Here is a 16,073-nt window from a genome sequence, read left to right as displayed (position 1 = left end):
AGGGAGGCAAGATAAAGATCCAGACTTAGGCTCTTCAGTCTCAGGTTCTGAGTCAGAAGATCCAGAGGAAAAACCCATGACTATGGGTTGGAGAATGATGCCTTTAAGAACAACAATAACAACAACAAAAACTGATGTTTTCAGTGCTGTTTAGAAGGCAATCCATGCACATGGCTTAAAAAAGAAATCTGAACAGTATAAAACAGTAAATAGTGAAAAGGCAAGCTCCCTCCTGCCCGTCCCTGACCCTGATTTCTTTCTCCTACCAACCTCCTTGTTTATTCAAAGACCGTTCTTTGTGTTGAGTCACACACATGAAATCCTCACTGCCTCATCTCAATACAGGGGCAGCAAGCCATGAGCTCATCCACATCTCGCTTCCTTCACTTGATAGTGTTACCCGGAAGAGGCTTCCTGAAGCCCTGCTCACACCCACCCCATCCCTTTAAGGAGCAGCTCTGTTAGTCACTAGATGTTTACTGGTTTCCTAATGGACATTCTGAATGTCCACTATTTTTTTTTTAGTTCTGTTTTGTAAGTTATCCTTAAAGATCTGTCTTTTGGGCTGTGTGACATGCACTGTAGGACAGAGCCCTGAAAGGAGGGCTGCAGGCTGGAGGGATGGCTCAGCAGTTAGAGGGCATGGGACTGCTTTTGCAGAGGATCCGAGTTTGGTTCCCCGCACTTACGTCAGGCAGCCCACAATAGACTAGAACTCCAACTCCAGGGATCTGAGTCTCTCTTCTGGCCTCCATGGTGCTTGTGTTCATGTGCACATAACCTTCACACACACACACACACACACACACACACACACACACACACACTTAAACATTTTTTTTTAAGAGTTGCTGGTTCAGAGAGGGTGAACATATTTCTAATCATATCAGTGCAGGTAAAATACAGTGTTACTGTTTCATATTCATTTTATTTATTTACAGACAGGGTTTTATTACATAGCCCTAGCTGTCCTGGAACTCGCTATGTAGACCAGACCAAGCTGACCTCCAACTCACAAATCTGCCTGCCTCTGCCTCCTAAGTGTTGGGATTAAAGGTGTGTGCCACCATGCCCCAGCTTTTTTTTTTTTTTAAACATATATGAGTGTCTTGCTGGCATGTATATTTTTGTATCACGTATGTGCAGTACTCATGGTGAGGGTGTCAGATCCCCTGGGACTGGAGTTACAGGTAGCTGTGAGCTGCCAGGTAGAATCAAATCTGAGAATCAAATCTTGGTCTTCTAAAGAAAAATCACTACAGAGGCAGGCGGATCTTTGTGAGTTCAAGGCCAGCCTGGTCTACAAAGTGAGATCCAGGAAAGGCGCAAAGCTACACAGAGAAACCCTGTCTCGAAAAACCAAAAAAAAAAAAAAAAAAAAATCACTGCTCTTCACCTCTGAACCATCTCACCTGCCCCAGGTATTTCCTATCTCGATTATATTGATCTGATTATAGGGGAAGATAAACCCAACTTCCCAAGCTGATGCCTTTTTATTTCTTTTAGGGGATTAGGCAGGTGGGGCAGTGCTGGCTGTTAAACACAGGACCTCAGCATGCTAGGCAAGTGCTCCGTCATTGAGCTACATCCATCCACACACACCTTGAATAGATGAAAAGCTCTTAAGAGCGCAGCAAAATAGGGCTGGAGAAATGGTGCAGTGGTCAAAGGTGCTTATTATCAATCTTGAAGACCCAAGTTCAATACCCGAACACACAAGACAAATTGTCCTCTGACGTCCACACATGAACCATGGGACGCATACACAAACACTCATATATAATACAGATTTTTAAAGAATACAGCAAAATCTTGCCATGTAAACCAATCAAGTCTCAGATGAGCATTGCATGTTTTCTCACAGGTGTGCAAAGGTAGCATAGAAAAAGAACTGATAGGCAAGAAGAAGGGGTCCATGGGGTAAAGGGGTTAAGAGAGGGTAATAAGGCAGTGAATATGGTCAAAACATCATATATGTGCATGAATGGCATAATGAAACCCACTAATTTGTACAGTAACATACACTGATAATCTAGACATAACGACACACTATAATCCCTGTACTTAGGAGTCAAAGGCAGGATAATTGCCTCAAGTCTGGGGCTAGGCTGATCTATGCTGAGTTCCAGGATAGCCAGAAATACAGAGTGAGACACTGTCTACAAAACAAATAAATGCTGGGTGTGGTGGTGCACACCTTTGATCTCTGCAGAGGCAGGCAAACCTGTGAGTTCAAGGCCAGCTAGGGCTACACAGGGAGATCCTGTCTCAAATAAATAAATAACAAATGAAGCACACACGGACAAATGGAAAATAAAATGAGCACACTAATAAAGGCTGGAGTACAGCCCGGTGAGAAAGCAATCACCCGGGCTGTGTGCATCCTGGGTTCAATCCCCAGCCCCGAGGGAAAGAACAGGCAGAAGGCAGGGTTTGTTAGCTCATTGGTGGAGTGCTTGCCTAGCTGCCCAAAGCACAAGAAAGGAAGGAGGGGTGCAGGGAGGAAGAGGAAATTAACCCTTTGTAGTATACAGTATTTTCCCAGGTTGTTTCATCTTCTGCTCCTTTGGTTGTTGTTGTTGTTTGCTTGTTTGTTTTTCTGAGACAGGGTTACTCTGTGTAACAGTCCTGGCTGTCCTGGAACCAGGCTGGCCCTGAACTCACAGAGATCCTGCCTCTGCCTCCCAAGTGCCAGGATTAAAGGTGTGCGCCACCACCACCTGGCTGCATCTTCTGCATTTGTATCTTGTTCCCTTTTTATTTTAGAGCACATGGTGTGACATTGTTTGATATCTCCACACCACAGTGTTGTATAGCTTTCACCTTTATCTAGTTCCAAAACATTTCTGTTGTCTGTTTTGAGGCATGGTCTCCACTCTGTAGCCCAGACTGGCTTGAACTCTTAAGCTTTAGGCTTCAGAGTGCTGAGATTATAGCAAAACACTTACTTCTGATATTATTAATGCCCACACTTTTAGTCTGAGGTAGACTTTTATAGCCATTTTCTTTTTTTATATAACAGTTTTATTTTTTTTTTATGATTTATTTAGTTATTACATATACAGTGCTCTGCCTGCATGTATGCCTGCAGGCCAGAAGAGGGCACCAGATCTCATTATAGACAGTTGTGAGCCACCATGTGGTTGCTGGAAATTGAACTCAAGACCTCTGGTAGAACAGCCAGTGCTCTTAACCTCTGAGCCATCTCTCCAGCCCTAGCCATTTTCTAACTGGCTTCTTCGTTTATTTGGTCACAAAGCCTTTTACCCTTCCGTTAGCTCATGATTTGACATTTTGTGTTCTTTCCAGTTCACACACCAAGATCTTATCCAAGACCTTATCAACCACTCTCTCGTCAGCACACTTGGTTTCTCTTCCCTTTCACAATTAAAACCTCACCGCTAGATCCATCACCCACCCCCAACTCTTTACGCTAACATTAGGGCCAGTGGCTGGTTGGTGTACACTGCCAATGACAGGAATCACATGACCACACTTATTTGTTCATTGACAAATACCTTTGAACCCGTAGGTTCTGGCACTGTGCTGAGGCCTGAGTAGAGATCCAGGACCACTGATCGTCTCTAACCTAGGCTAGGCTTTCAATACCTAATAACTCCGTGACCTCCTCCTCTGCCCCATACTACTAATTTTACACCTGCCTCATGTCAGTGGCTTCTCCCCCTTTTTCCAGATAAAAAACAAACAAACCAACCAACAAAGCATGGGTGATTTTGGCATCCCACCTCCTGCTCCCCTACATCGATGTAGAAGACAGTTCAACACAGGAAGGTTATGGTGCATCCCTAGGACAAGGCCAGTCCCTCTATCTCTGCTCACACCTCCCCTCTCATCTCCTCCTAGATCTCAGTTCATCAAACCACCTCCTCCTCTTCAACCTCTCTCTCTCTACTGGCTCTTCCTCCAAGGTAAATAAACCCACTCCAGTCCCTTCCATTGAAGGGAAGGAAGAAAGGAAGGAGAGAGAGGACGTAGGGAAGAAAGCAAGGGGCGGGGGGAGAAACCTCTCCTCTCCTCTAAAGTCTCTTTTACAGGAATGTCTATCTCGATTTTCTCTCCCATTTTTCTCTGTTTTTAGTTTGGATTTTTTTGTTGTTTTATTTTTAATCTTTATTTTTACTTTATGTATGTGGGTAGTTTGCTTGCATGTATGTCTGCATACTACATGCATGCGGTACCTATGGATATGAGAGGAAGGTGTTGGATCTCCTAGGACTGGAGTTACATTTGATTGTGAGCCACTATGTGGTGCCGGGAATTGAACCTGGGTCCTCTGGAAGAGCAGTCAGTGTTAACTGCTGAGCCATCTCTACAGCCCCTTGGTTTGGTTTTTTGAGACAAGTAGATAAGGCTGACATTGACCTCTTCTTCCTTCTACCTCTGCCTTCCAAATGCTTGGACTTACTATCAAGCTTCGTTCTTTTTTTTAATTTACTTTTTATTTTCAAGGTAATAAATACAGACCTTTTAAGGCGGCAGATAAGCACTGGAGCAGTGTTTGCCTAGCACATTCAAGACCCTGAGTTTATCTACAGCACCATATACATACAAAAAAAGAGTCATGTGGTGCTACAATATTCTTTTGTGTGGTGGTTGTATTTGTTTGGGTTTGTTTTTGTTTGCTTGTTTGGTTGTTTGTTTTTGTTTTTTCAAGACATGGTTTTTCTGTGTAGCCCTAGCTGTCCTGGAACTTGCTCTGGAGGCCAGGCTGTTTGAACTCTCAGAGATCCACCTGCCTCTGGCTCCCAAGTGCTGGGATTAGAGGTGTGCACCATGTTTGGGTTTTTGTTGTTGTTGTTTGGTTGGTTTTTTTCATTTAGTGTCTCATTACATAGCCCTAGCTGTCCTATAATTCACTACATAGACTAGGCTATCGTCAAACTCACATAGATCTGCCTACTTCTGCCTCCTGAGTTCTGGGATTAAAGGTGTGTACCACCACCACCCAGCAGCTTTAAGAGTTTTAACAAGGCCAGATCCCACGCAGGAGACAGAGCCAGGCGGATCTCTGTGAGTTTGAGGCCAGCCTGGTCTACAGAGCGAGCTCCAGGAAAGACACCAAAACTACACAGAGAAACCCTGTCTCGAAAAACCAAAAAACAAACAAACAAAAAGTTTTAACAAGAAAAAAAGTAAAGGCCTGATTTCTTTCTCCCTGGAGGGATCCACTCTCTCCACCTCCTTCAAATGTCTCTGAGGACATTTCCCCCGCGTCTCTGAACATACTCATTTGGCCCCTTCTTGACTTGCCCTTTCAGCATCATCTAGCAGACGCCCAGCTATGACCTATGACACAATGCTGTCATCTACAAAGCTCAGACTGCAGACTATGCTGTAACTGCAAAATAAAAACTGCAGGGGCTGGAGAGATGGCTCAGAGGTTAGGAGCACTGACTGCTCTTCTGGAGGTCCTGAGTTCAATTCCCAGCAACCACATGATGGCTCATAACCATGTATAATGAGATCTGATGCCCTTTTATGACATGCAGACAGAACACTGTATACATAATAAATGAATAAATAAAATATAAATCTTCTTTTAGGTGGGGGGGGGGTTTGAGACGGGGTTTCTCTGTGTAGCTTTGCGCCTTTCCTGGAACTTGCTTTGTAGACCAGGCTGGCCTCGAACTCACAGAGATCCTCCTGCCTCTGCCTCCTGAGTGCCTCCCAAGTGTGCCACCACTGCCCGGCCTAAATAAAATAAATCTTAAAAAAATAAAAAAATAAATAAAAATAAAAATAAAAAATATTCATCCCAGGGATGCAAGGATGGTTCAACATACGAAAATCTGTCAATGTAATACACCATATAGGGCTGGAGAGATGGCTCAGAGGTTAAGAGCACTGACTGCTCTTCCAGAGGTCCTGAGTTCAATTCCCAGTAACCACATGGTGGCTGACACCCATCTGTAATGAGATCTGGCGCCCTCTTCTGTATACATAATAAATAAATAAATCTTTAAAAAAATACACCATATAAACAAACTGAAAGAAAAAAAACCCACAAAAGTAAAAAATAAAAATAAAAACTGCAAAAAAAAATTTAATGCTGAGAGGAGGAAAGGGAGTGGCAAGATTTTTTTTTAATTTTCATTATGGTTTAAGTTTATGATCTTGTAGGCCGCATTTAAAGATGAATTTATAGATGCAGGCCACAGCTTGGACAAACCTGGCAGAAGGTGAAGGTGAGCCCATCTTTGTCTCTCCTGATCCTCATACAATGCTTCCCATCCTGCCCCCATTCCCCTGAGTATTGTACCAGTTGGGGTCCGATCAATATCCAGTACTGAATTATGCCTCTGCGAAGATTTCTGGCGGACTCTGTGGCCCTCTCTCTTTTTATACAATGTTTCCCCTGAGGAATAGTCATTTGAAATTTGCTTATAATACATCATGAATTCAGCCCTATACTCTCTTCCAAGAGTCTACATTTTCGTTCTTTCAAAATTAAAGATGTTCATCCCTTTCATCTCCTTGAAGACATATTTCACAATCTTTCTATTGATCTGGGGTTCATGGTCACCTCTCAGAAATGACCTCTTTCTCAGCTCGTGGAAATCTGACAGTCTGTACAGACCAAAATGTTTTTATTCTGTCTTCCTAATTGGAAGTTTAGCTTTGTGAATCTCTACATACCCCCTTAAAATCTATTCTCCTGAGGTGCTGCAGTAGCCAGCCACTTAGGAAAGACCTGCATTTTCCAGAGGTGGTGAAAACATATGGCTGAGTTTCCTTTGATGAAATGTGAGCCACTTCCAAGCCAGGCCCCTAACACAGGTCTTGTCCTCCCCCTCTTCCTTTTTTCCACCTGCCCCAGCTCAGGGCAGGGACAACTCAGGTCTCACCATGCATGTACAGTGAGTGCCCTTGGGCAGTGTTTCACACATTTTATTGTGCATACAAGTCACCTGGGGACCTTTCAACACAGACTGTGATTCAGTTGGCCTGGGGTCAGCGCTAAGACTGTCTCTTGTTGTGGAATATTAGTTTAAGATGTGTACATTTATTTGTTTACGCTGTGGACATTTGTTTAATGATGCAGAGATGTGCTGCATTCTTTTATGCTGCATTTGTCTAACTCTGTGAAGCTGTGATACTGTGCCTGTCTAAAACACCTGATGGTCTAATAAATTGCTGAATGGCCAATAGCTTGGCAGGAAAGGATAGGTGGAGCTGGCAGGCATAATAAATAGGAGGAGAACTCTGAGAGGAAAGAGGAGCAAGAAAAGGAGGAGAGGATGCTAGGGGTTCCAAAAACCACAGGAGTTAGGAACGTTTACACACGTCTCCCGTGCAGATGGCTGGATCTTTCGCTTCTTTCCTCTTCCGGTGAGTTTTGGCTTTCTCTGGGCCCCCTCCTCAGGCTGTTGCCACACCGTCATCTGAATCGTCATTGTCAGCAGATTCAGTGAGTCAATTGGGATTTCCTAAAGGGATGAATTAGTTAAAAGAAAGTTTTTTCCCACATTAAAAAGTGGGAAACATTTTTACAAGGAAGGCATTTGGTCTCTGTTTGACTATACATTAAACAGTCTGAAAATGGAACAATTAAATGAGAGGATAATTAATGTTGATGGGATAGCTATAATGTCAATTATAAATATTATTTGTTTGAACATTTTTGTTTTATCATTAAAAAAGTTGGTTAATATGAGTGCCAAGATAAAAGTTTCAGAAAAACTTGTTAAAACAGATCATAGAGAAACTCCGACCCAGACAGAAGAATTTAAAGGAGAACCAATCTCAACATTGCATTATAAGGTTACAGAGAAACAGCCTAAGGCTTTCAAACAGCCAACCTTAATCTATTCAGTAACCTTACAGGAACTACCCAGTGATAGATGTCCTCGAGGCTGTGTAAGAGCTGACTGGATTCCTGTGCAAATGTTAGATTTGAGGAGATTCAAAGAAGCAATAGTCTCATATGGCATCCACTCGTCTTTCATGAAGTAGATGTTAAACTCGTGGTCAACTTGTAATAGAATTATCCCTCAAGACTGGAGAGATTTGGTTATGACAGTCTTAGAGGGTGGTCCTGATTTACAATGGAGGACCTGGTGGAAAAATGAGGCTAAGACCATTGAACAACAAAGTAGAGCTAGAGGTATTGAAATTTGCCAAGATCAAATTCTTGGAGAAGGCGATTATGCTAATGTACAAAGACAATCTTTATATGATGACCACACCCTGGCTTTATGCCACAAGGCAGCCTTGAATGCTTGGGACAGAACTGAAGAAGTAGGAAAGAAAATTGAGTCATTTACAAAAGTTATACAGGGCCCAAAAGAAACCTTCACTGATTTTTTACAAAGATTGACTTCAGCAGTAAAAAGAATGATATCAAATTCAGAAGCTAGACAGAATCTAGCTTTCAAAATCTCTGGCTTTTGAAAATACTAATGCACAATGCAAAAGAATAATTAGACCGGGCTGGAGAGATGCTCAGTGGTTAAGAACACTGTTTGCTCTTACAAAGGACCCAGGTTCAATTCCCAGCACCCACAAGGCAACTCACAACTGTCCATAACTCCAATTCCAGGTGATCTGGCATCTTCACACAGACATACATGCAGGCAAATCATCAATGTACACAACAAATAAATAAATCTTGAAAAAAAAAAAGGTTAGGCCATTAAAAGCAAGATCAGTACCCTTGGAGGAATGGATCTGAGATACAATTAATATTGAATCTCATGATCATGACGGTGCTTGGATAGGAGAGGTGATTGCCAGAGGTTTGAAGAAAAATAGTAATGTCAAATGTTGCAGTAAACAAGGTCATCTAAAAAGGACTGTAAACAGGGTATTCTTGAAATAATGTTTTTTTCAAGGAAAAATCCCAACAGAATGCCCCTCCCTTCTGTATTATGCAAAAGGTGTGGCAAAGGCAGACACTGGACTAACAAATGTAGATCAACAAGGAACAGACAAGGTAATCCCTTGCCTTTGCCATTGGAAAACTCCCTGAGGGGACTCTTGCAGGCCCCCATGGCAAATTTGGTTCAGTCCTTTCCTATCATTGTAGAAGAAACTTCTTTTCAGAGCAATTAAAGAACCTAATGCCTATTTGTAAAAAACCATACTGCTTGGGGTGATAGCTATAGGAGAGAAAACAAAAAAACATAAATCAAAATTGATAAAGATTAGATTTAGAAACTCCAAAGTTAGGGTTGGGGAAGGGTTTTGTTTTTGTCTTGCAGGAGAATGAAGGCATCCAGCCAAGGAATCTGAAGAACACTGGACAAATGAGACATCTGAAGAAAAAGGACGAATCATCAGGAAAAAATGTTGCATGAAAAAGATTTTCTGCAGTGAGCCATGACCATGACTAACAGTGACTTTGAAGTCTACAAAAAGATGATAGGATCCCACAATGAGGATTCTATCAGGACAATGATAACACCATTAAGCTGACAAACACTACCCAAAGATGGGCTTTGGACTACAAACTGCTCAGGACAATATCGAGATGCCTAGCTAAGATGATACAGCCTCACAATCAGGACTTGACCATAATCCTACATTTTCTTTGTGTCCCCATAAGACTACCAGTATCCCCAATCAGCAGAAAGTAGCCTAGAAAACTATAGCCACATTCCCAAAAAATGGATTATGGATATTTGTAGTTGTTTAGGGAGGGGTTGGTTAAAAAGTGTAATTGGTCATACTCAGTCTCCTTCTAAAAGAAGAAAGGGGGATATGATATAGAAATATACAGAAACGATAGGATAAAAGGGTAGATTATTGAATCTACTCTGAAAAGAAAAAAAACGGCAATATAGATTAACATAAAAGGTAGAATATTGAATCTACTCTGGAAAAAAAAGGTATAGAAATGATAGGATAAAAGGACAGATTATTGAATCTACTCTGAAAAGAAAAAAGGGAGGATATGGATATGATAAGACAAAAAAGGCAGATTATTGAATCTACTTTTAAAAAGCAACTACTAGTTTTAATTATTTTACATTGGATTTTTGTATATTATATACAAATTTTGTATATTGATACAAATTTGAGATTGATTTTATTGGAATATACTGTATATACACTTCTTATCTTGTTCAAGGTAGTGTACCTATACAGTTCATTTAACAATGTAGTGCAACTTGCTAGCCCTTGAAAGTTACTATTACCAACTAATTAGGATATAAAGAAATGCAAGTTAGTAGTTAGTCATTACAATCAAACTTGTAAGTATATTAGGTATGTTTTCAAGGTCAAACAGATATATTTTAGATAGACAGGTCATCTTCAAACACTTCAGAGATCTACAGAACATGGCATTTAAGATTTTATAATAACATAGATTCTTTTTTTTTTAAGACAATGAGACATGTCTGCTCCTGGCAGCACCAATCTCCTTCAGAGAAGATGATGGGCATCAAAGAAACTCCACATGGAGTTTACTTTCTTTGTGGTGAAAGTTAGCCACTGGGCAAGAAAGTGCCCTTGCCTCAACTGCTGACAGTAAGCTATCCAAAATGGACAAGCAGGACACAAAAGAAAGGACTGCCAAACCTTGCCAAGACAATATAGGAAGGCCCTTTAGGAAATCCTGCTTCACAGATGAGTCTGTCAGATATGCTAGGCCTGTAGGCTGAAGATGGATGCCCTAACATTGCAGAGGAACTTTGGGTGACTGTCTAGGCAGACAACTGTTTCTGTCATTTCTCACATTTTTGGAAATTGCTTGTTTGCACTTCCTGCTTACTTAAGTAATATTATTTCCTTCTCAGGTCTCTGAGGGAGTTGAAGACTAGATAGTTAAAATTATAGTTTTCCTTGTTAACAGAAAAGAAACTCACTAAAGAGGTATAAAGTATATAAATTTGTTATTTTGTCTTTTTTTTTTTTTTTTTTCCAGAGCTGAGGACTGAACCCAGGGCCTTGCGTTTGCTAGGTAAGTACTCTACCACTGAGCTAAATCCCAACCCCAAGTGTATAAGTTTGAAAGACATCAAAAGACAGTTTTAGGTAGCAATACAAGTTAGAATAGAAAGTGAATTAAGTTGGGTGGTGGTGGCCCACGCCTTTAATCTCAGCACTCGGAAGGCAGAGCCAGGCGGATCTCTGTGAGTTCGAGGCCAGCCTGGTCTACAGAGTGAGTTCCAGAATAGGCACCAAAACTACACAGAGAAATCCTGTCTTGAAAAAACAAAAAACAAGCCGGGTGGCGGCGGCGGCGGCGGGCACACCTTTAATCCTAGCACTTGGGAGGCAAAGGCAGGTAGATCTTTGTGAGTTGGAGACCAGCCTGGTCTACAGAGAGAGATCCAGGAAAGGCGCAAAGCTACACAGAGAAACCCTGTCTCAAAAAATAAAAAAAAAAAAAAAAGAAAAAACAAAAAACAAACAAACAAAAGTGAATTAAGTACAATACTTTGGACTCATCAAAATAGACTGGACATTGTTAATGTAATATATAATATATATTATATATACTTATTATATATAGTTTTTCTTATATCGGTTATAACCTTCTATTATTTTAGACAAAAAAGGGGAAATGTGCTAATATATATTTTGTACCCTAATAAAACCTACCTGAAGATCAGAGAACAGAACAAATCACTAGATTAAACATAGAGGCCAGACAGTGGTGACACACACCTTTAATCCTAGCACTCGGAAGTCAGAGATCCAAAATATGGATCTCTGTGAGTTCAAAGCCACCCTGGACTACATGAGATGTACTCAGTCTAGGAGAGAAAACAGAGCCAGGCAGTGATGGCACACACCTTTAATCCAAGTATTGGGAAGCATACATGCCTTTAATCCCAGGAAGTGATGACTGGGCGGAGAAAGGTATATAAGGGTGAGGAGACAGAAACTAAAGGCTTTTTCGGCTGGAGCTTTTCAGGCTGAGGATTCCTAGATGTAAGAGGTGGCAGTAGCTTGTTCTTTTATCTCTCTGATCTTTCAGCATTTACCCCAATATCTAGTACCGGGTTGTTTTTTTTAATTAAAAAAAAAACGTTTAGCAATTCATGTTACAGGCCTGGAACTGGCTGGTGCTCAAATTCCCACCTGCTACATACCAGCTTTTCATTTTCTTTACCTGAAGGCAGAGTTCCTCAGTTTCTCTTTCTTCCCATGATGGACTTTTTTCTTTTCCTTTTGAGACAGGGTTTTTCTGTGTAGCCCTGGATGTCCTGAAACTTGATATACAGTCCAGGCTGGCCTCGAATTCACAGAGATCCACCTGCCTCTGCCTCTGGAGTACTGGGATTAAAGGCGTGTGCTACCAATGCCCAGCCCATGATGATCTTTTCATATCTTCATGATTTAGTTTTCCATGCCATTCTTCTGTAATCAACCCTGTTTGTTTGTTTGGAAGAAGAGGCAAGGAACATAGGCAACATACCAAGACACTCTCAGAAAATAAATAAAACAGAATAAATGGGAGCATTCTTGCTATGTTGCCCAGGCAGTCCACAGATTCCTGGGCTCCAGTGATCCTCCTACCCCAGTCTTTCAAGTTAGCTCTGAGCACAGGAATATGCCACAGTCTCAAAAAAATCAATCGAACACACAAAATCTCTTATCTGAGCCCACGAGGATTTGTTTTCCCTCTGTATTTATTGCTTTCAAGCTAGAAAGTTCTTCAAATACCTAGAAATCCTTTTCTGTCTGGTCATATTCAAAAGTGGAATGGTAGTGTGAATTTGTAATCCCTGCGCTCAAGAGGCTGAGGCAGGAGGATGTCCAATTCCAGGAGAGCCTGAGGTGAAAAGAAGTTGACTAACTATTCCATGTATACACCAGGACTTACCAGCAATGAATTTCAACATGGTCTTGTCTGGCTAAGGACTTTGTTAGAACCCTGGTGTTAATTAGATCGTTTCTCGGAGTAATCAAATTTCCCAAGGAGCATCCTGGAATCTTGAACCTGGAAACTATAAATTTGGCTGTCAAGTGTAGAAACCATAACCAAGTACATAAACATTCACTTCATTTGTTTTCAGTGCCATGCTTTTTTTCTCAACTGTACCCAGGTACCCACCAAGCAAAAAGACCTGATTTCCATCTCCAAAAAGAACTCTCTGAGGCAAGGTGTGGTGGCACACATGTACCTCCAGTACTTGGAGGCAGAAACAGTACAGAAGAATCTCTGAGGCCGGCTTGATCTGTAGTATTTCTCAGGCCAGCCAGGTACACAGCAAGATCCTAATTTTTTGTTTTGTTTCATTATTTATTTATTTATTTATTTATTTATTTATTTATTTATTTGTGTGTGTGTGCTTGAGTGAATGTGTGTCCACAGAGGCCAGAAGAGGGCATCGGGCAGATCCCCTGGAACTGGAGTTACAGGTAGTTGTTAGCCGCCATGTGGGTGCTGGGAATTGAACCCGGGTCCTGTGGAAGAGCAGTCAGTGCTTTTAACTGCTGAGCCATCTCTCTGGCCCCTAGAGGTTCTAATCTAAAAAAAAGAAAAAACACTTGAGTATTCTCCTGGCATAGGGGGTAGTTGCCAAGATGTGTGAAGTCAAGATCTGGTGGTTTAATTACTTCAAATAAGCCCCTGAATTTTAGTACCAGCTTTACCCAAAGTCACATCACGACCACTAACTTAAGGGCAGTCTGCTCCCTAGAACTTACTGTTGGTTTAGTTACCACTTCACTGCGAAGCCAACTACCACTAGCCTCTGGCCCCCAACCATCATCTAATGTTTCCATACTCATTCCCGTCCCTTTCTCTTTGGTCATTTTTCTTTTCCGGGCTGAGGATAAAACCCAGAGTTCCACACAAAGCTTCTAAGCCACAGTGCCAGCATTTGGGGTCTTTAGGTTAGCCTTGACTTTGCTGTCTGGGGCCCCTGGCGTTAAGGTTAGCACCATCACTACTTATTTCTTCACTTTTTAGTGTAGTTTTTAGTTTGTTTGGTTTCCTTGCAGAGAGAATTCCATTGAGCACAAGCTGGCCATGAGCTCACTGTTTAGCTGAGGATGACCTTGAAATTCTGATCCTCCTGCCTCTACCTGCCCAGGGCTAGGGTCATAGGCATGTGACAATATGCCCCGTTTTCCCATTCCTCTTTGTCATTTTGTTTGTTTCTTGAGACAGGGCCTCACTATGTAGTCCTGGCTGGCCTTGGAACTGGCTATGTAAACCAGGCTGCCTTTGAACTCCTAAATGCTGGGATTAAAGGCGTGGACCACCACACCCAGCTGCTCTTTTCATTTATTTTACTTGCATGAAGAGTTCCCCAATTTTTCTTCCAAGGTCTTAGAGACTTCTTTGTTAGAAATGGAAAACAGGGTTTTCACCTTGGTGGGCACCTGGGTATACAGTTGAAGGGGCAAAAATGACAGAGGGCCAGGCGTGGTGGCGCACACTTTTAATCCCAGCACTCAGGAGGCAGAGCCAGGAGGATCTCTGAGTTTGAAGTCAACCAGGTCTACAGAGTGAGATCCAGGACAGGCACCAAAACAACACAGAGAAACCTTATCTCGAAAAACAAACAAAACAAAACAAAAACCAGTTCAAACACCACTTCCTCCAAGAATCCTTTTCCTGGGACTGAAGGGAAAGCTCAGTGGTTAAGAGCACTGACTGCTCTTTCAGAGGACCCTGGTTCGATTCCCAGCACCCACATGGTGGCTCAGAACTGCCTATTACTCTGGTTCTAGAGAATCCTATGCTCTCTCTGATCTCCATGGACAGTGCATGCACATTGTGCACAGACATACATGCATGCCAAACACCCATACTCGTAAAGCAAATAAATCTTAAAAATAAAAAAAGCTTTGCGGGCTGGAGAGATGGCTCAGAGGTTAAGAGCACTGGCTGTTCTTCCAGAGGTCCTGAGTTCAATTCCCAGCAACCACATGGTGGCTCACAACCATCCGTAATGAGATTTGGTGCCCTCTTCTGGCCTGCAGGTGTATATGTAGATAGAACACTGTATACATAATAAATAAATAAATCTTTAAAAAAAAAAAAAAAAAAAGCTTTGCATCTGCACTAACAAAACACTGGAGTGGGAGACCATATCGTTTGTCTTTATATCCCTGGAGCTAGCACCTAATTGATAATCAGAAATAGAAAGGTGGATGGAAGGAGCCAGGACCTGAGAACCACCTGGACTCCGGATCAGGAAGGAGCCTTAGGGAGAATAGCTTAACACTCCATCAGGCTCCCCTTGGGAGAGACTGGTCAGCAAAGAGCCCATGACTACCCAGTACGGAGGAACACACTCGAATTTCCACCGCCCTCACCTGCACAGGGCCAATGCTTAATAAATTCTTATAAATTCAATAATGCCATCAGACAGTGTCAATTAAATCTGACAGGTCTAAACAGCTTTTGGGCCACAAGAACTGTTTCAGTGGTGGCTGACACCCTTAATCCCAGCATTAGGGAGGCAGAGACTTTGTTATTCAACTTGCGGGGTTGGGGTGAGGGGCAAAACTTGTGCGAAAGTCATGTCGGGCCACTCTTCCTCAATAAATCAATTAAAACAGCCAAATTAAAAGTGGAATGCCGAAAAAGGAGACTTACTCAATGTGGCCACATCGGGAAGAGGGACAAAGAGATCCAGCAAGCCCCTTTAGTCAGCCTTCACGGTCCTGAAGTAACATCAAGGTTATTTATAGAGGACTAAGAAGGTGTACATCTAAGTAGCCCCAGTCAAGGGGTGGTCACACCCACCACTGACGCATCATTACCTGGGTTCAGTCTCATTCTGTAATGTGGTGTGCAGGTTATTAGAACTGTGTAAAACCTCTGGAAGACAAGTTCCCCCTCTGGCTGGTTCCCTTTCCTTCTCCCAGCATGAGAGTCCTAGGAAAATACCCATTTCTTTGGGATCCATTATTTCAGTTGTCTGACAGTCAGAATGAAGAGACCCAAGTGTCTCTTTAGAGTATCTTCATCTCTGTGAGTTCCTGCCCAGCCTGGTCTACAGCGAGACCCTGTCAGAAAACAAAAAAGTCAATACCGCCTCTTTCCACCCCCCACGATCTGACCTAGCACTAGAGCCCTGGAAGTCTTACTAGACCAGGTGGACCCGGAAGGGCGAGGCCGCGCTGAGCACCCTGGGAATTGT

At 42.2% G+C, this 16,073-nt stretch overlaps 1 long non-coding RNA gene across 4 annotated transcripts; it reads right to left on the bottom strand.

Annotated features, from left to right (window-relative positions):
- Nucleotides 1–6,893: 6,893 nt before the first annotated feature.
- LOC128122026 (uncharacterized) lies at nucleotides 6,894–15,969 on the bottom strand. Of its 4 annotated transcripts, none has more exons than XR_008222310.1 (3): nucleotides 15,527–15,969; nucleotides 12,083–13,444; nucleotides 6,894–7,448 (listed from the first exon to the last, which is right to left on the bottom strand). It is a non-coding gene; the product is annotated as an uncharacterized LOC128122026 (long non-coding RNA). The 4 variants fall into 4 exon arrangements; XR_008222311.1 differs by lacking the exon at nucleotides 6,894–7,448 and having other exon boundaries at nucleotides 11,750–13,444; nucleotides 15,527–15,594; nucleotides 15,694–15,969; XR_008222309.1 differs by lacking the exon at nucleotides 6,894–7,448 and having other exon boundaries at nucleotides 11,750–13,444.
- Nucleotides 15,970–16,073: the final 104 nt, after the last annotated feature.

The sequence above is a fragment of the Peromyscus californicus genome, unplaced genomic scaffold, assembly GCF_007827085.1.
Source record: "Peromyscus californicus insignis strain IS unplaced genomic scaffold, ASM782708v3 Scaffold_3__1_contigs__length_106647218, whole genome shotgun sequence".
NCBI lineage: Eukaryota > Metazoa > Chordata > Mammalia > Rodentia > Cricetidae > Peromyscus > Peromyscus californicus.
Note: the sequence above shows the minus strand (reverse complement) of the source record. Positions and strands in the feature narration are given on the sequence as shown.